The sequence below is a fragment of the Eutrigla gurnardus genome (genome assembly GCF_963514095.1).
Source record: "Eutrigla gurnardus genome assembly, chromosome: 18".
NCBI lineage: Eukaryota > Metazoa > Chordata > Actinopteri > Perciformes > Triglidae > Eutrigla > Eutrigla gurnardus.
The window spans coordinates 23,685,913-23,689,188 of record NC_139929.1 but is presented as its reverse complement, the minus strand read 5'-3'; the positions used below and the strand labels follow the sequence as shown (position 1 = coordinate 23,689,188).

At 42.0% G+C, this 3,276-nt stretch overlaps 2 long non-coding RNA genes across 6 annotated transcripts; both read left to right on the top strand.

The window, feature by feature from the left end:
* Positions 1–411: 411 nt before the first annotated feature.
* Positions 412–1,735, top strand: LOC311028768. 4 transcript variants are annotated; one of them, XR_014598777.1, is made up of 6 exons: positions 412–429; positions 659–700; positions 801–862; positions 973–1,014; positions 1,323–1,451; positions 1,573–1,735. It is a non-coding gene; the product is annotated as an uncharacterized lncRNA (long non-coding RNA). The 4 variants fall into 4 exon arrangements; XR_014598778.1 differs by lacking the exon at positions 801–862 and having other exon boundaries at positions 415–429; XR_014598779.1 differs by lacking the exon at positions 412–429 and having other exon boundaries at positions 492–700.
* A 226-nt stretch (positions 1,736–1,961) lies between these two features.
* On the top strand, positions 1,962–2,998 carry LOC311028997. 2 transcript variants are annotated; one of them, XR_014598823.1, is made up of 3 exons: positions 1,962–2,151; positions 2,710–2,764; positions 2,846–2,998. It is a non-coding gene; the product is annotated as an uncharacterized lncRNA (long non-coding RNA). The 2 variants fall into 2 exon arrangements; XR_014598824.1 differs by having other exon boundaries at positions 1,962–2,167; positions 2,730–2,764.
* Positions 2,999–3,276: the final 278 nt, after the last annotated feature.

Genomic DNA, 3,276 nt, shown 5'->3' with positions numbered 1-3,276 from the left:
ACTACCTTGTTGAGTTACTTTTCTCTTTTTTGACAGACATTTTGGGGCAATGAAAGCGCGGTAGACGACGTAAACGCCAGGAAGAGAACAGGAAGAGAAATACATTTAATAAATGTGAAGAGTAGATAAACAAATATGTGTATTTCAACGGTTTGTCTGCACTACTACTGTCTACTTGTCATGGTTCTGCCGGGGCAGCTAGGGGTTTTTGTTGTGTTGTGTGTTTTTCCCTGTCTGTTTTCCTCCTTCCTCTCCCTCACGATGTTTTTACTTTTAGGGTACCGGGCAATGGCCGCGGTGATTCGCGCTAATTTTTGAATTGCGGCACCTGCGCCGTTAACGATGACTGTTAGCTAGTTACTCTTTTCAGTTAGCAGCCGTAGCGTTTCTTTGTGTGGCGCTGATATTTATGTGAAGCGCCCTTATCTGGTAAATATTTTTCTTCTTCTTACATGCACCCGAATGAACTAACATAGGCCTAGTAGCTATCTTAAGACGAACAAACGTTAAGTTGCAGCTAGTTTTAGCCATTAGCCGACTCAGTAACTTTTATGCACTTGAGTGCTAGTTACGTCCGTACTAATGCATGGACATGAAGTTGGTAAGCTTATGCAATCTGCAAGCTTACATTGAACCTCCATTTTTTCTTTCCTCATAGGCTGAAGTGGATGCAGAGAAGCGAGCATGCACACAAATCAAGGTAACTGAGATTTAGCTTGTGCTGCTCCCCCTCCATAAATGGGCTAACATTTTATTATTATTTGTAATAATCAAGTCTGTCTGTGTGTGTGCATTTGAAGATCTATGTAATTGACTGTATATGACCTACAGTCACTTATATCATCTGAGAACAACTTTATTGGTATGTTATATTAACACTTGAGATTCTGGGTTAATAAATTGTAAAGCTGTTGTTGAGTAGCCTACATAATTTAACTGGTTTCTTACTGCTTATTGTATCTGTTTCCACAGGATCAAGTTGAGAATATTGACCAGCACTGACCTTTTTCTTTGGTAAGCCAAATTATTTAAACTCACTTGTAGGAGAATTAATTTAGTTTGAAAGTAAGCACTTCAAATAATGGAGAGGAAGTGCAAGTTGGGTGCTGTGTCCTCAGACACCCAGACACAGTTATTTAAGCACTACATAGCCATTATTCAAGAGTTAGTCCTTTGCCATGTCTCTACACCTCCTGCATTTGTACATTTCTGTAATTAATGCACTGAAAATTCATTTATCGCGGTTTCACAAAGACACGTGTAGAGCTGGTGCAAGTGCACAAGCAGGACACAGTTTTTACATGTCCCTTGTGTGACTTCAGACCGCCCTTCTCAGAGGCAACACTGTCACACTGATGACTTTTGCCCTGCGTCGCCAAGAGATCGTTCAGGGGGGTCAAATGGTGAAGGAGTTCCTACAGAAATGGCCGGCTCTTCGGATGGAATCGCAGGTAAAACAGGCTTACTCTCTCATTTCTACCAATCTTTACACATCTTTCTCAGTCTGCCCTCTCTAAACATGTTTCATCCCAATTCATTTGTCCTATTGTGTTTTTTTATTTTGTTTTGTAGGTTTGTGCAGAGTTCCACCGCATCACAAACGTCAATCTACGGAACCAGTTTTATGCTGAGCTTGACCGGCACACACCACAACTGTTGGCCATATACAGACAGAAGGCAGAACACACCGGCAAGATAGCAGAGGCGCTGCATGACATCCTACATATTTATGACCTCCAGGTGAGTTAAAGGGGCCCTATTATGCTATTTTTCCACAAGTTAATATAAGTTATTGATGTCTCCAAACCTGGTCTTTGAATTCCTCAATTGGAAAAAACAATCGGAACATGTATTTCGGAGTGGATCACACTCCTCATTTTCAGCTTTTTTACCCCACTTTTTCAAACGGGTGATTCTGTCCGGGTCTAGCCTTATGCTAATGAGATGACCTCCGACCCCGCTCCTACTGAGGAAGTGGTTGTGTCTCTCCGCCCCGTGCTGTCCGCGTCCAGCTTGTTGCCATGGTTATGGTTCTACGCTACAAACTAACAGCGGTCCAGCCGTACCGCTTCGAACCGGACTCCGACCCAGAACCAGGACCAGCTCCTGTAGAAGTTCTACGCCGCGGATGCAGCAGGACGTTTCTGAATGGTTAGTTAACATGTCTGTGTAACGTTTTGGACAGTAACTCGATGTGTGTTAGCGTAGCTAGCGCTAAGCACAATGACGCTAATGCTGCGTTCTTCGCTCTATAAGTAACGTATCTGTGAGCTATTTTCGGCAACAATTAATATCGTTAGTAGTGCCGTGTTGTTGACAGTTCACAGTTGCATGTTTTACAAATGGGGACGTAACATTATATTAAACGGATGAAAACCCGATGAAAACAGCGTCCTGTAAGCGGGCAGTTTGTTTACATCACATTAACGGGATTAAAAACGTCATCCTCTACACATAAAGATATACAAGGAACAGGATTTGGTCAGTATCATGTCGTCCTCCAGAATTATGTGCTGAATTGTGAATTATAGGCTGTGTGCTGCGTTTTATAAACGTGATTGTGCTCCATCTCAACATTACGTGCCAAACTTACTGTTACAAAATTCAAACATGAGGTTTACACCTCAGCTTGTCAGCAAAGTCAGTCAGGTTACCATATTAACAAGATTTGTTGTTGAAATGCTCAAATTCTGTGCTATATTCATCTAGGTGGCTAAGTGGGCCTTCAGACACCGAACATGTCTGCTGTATGGAGACACCACAGGTAATGTTACTGTCTGTTACACCAAGTTGTCTGTTGAGATTATTATTCACATAACATGACGATTATCATGATTGACACTAGGTAAGAAGACGGATGCAGCAGCTGGAGGAGGAAGAGGCTTGCATGGTGGAACATCCTGGTTGGAACTGTCTGTCTGAATGTTCTCTCTCCAAAACGCATGAAATATACAGCTGGTTATGGTGCTTTACACGTAAGACGAATACAGCAGTCTGTTGTTTGTTTATCAATTGTGTTTTATAAAAAATAAATCCCTCTATGCAACATATTATGCAGTCTTCCTGACCATTACCTCAGTAATATTAACCATGACACATTTTACAATTACTGTAAAGACTTTATTGTCAAATTAATCAGCAGTTGAAATTCACAGTTATATCAGAACACAAAAGCAAACTGTTTGTGGCCGACTCTGCAGGGTCATATCAAGCTCTTCTGAAGTCAAGGAAGAGCTGCCCTCCAAAGTATCCTCCTCCTCTACCGGGTCCAGGCGA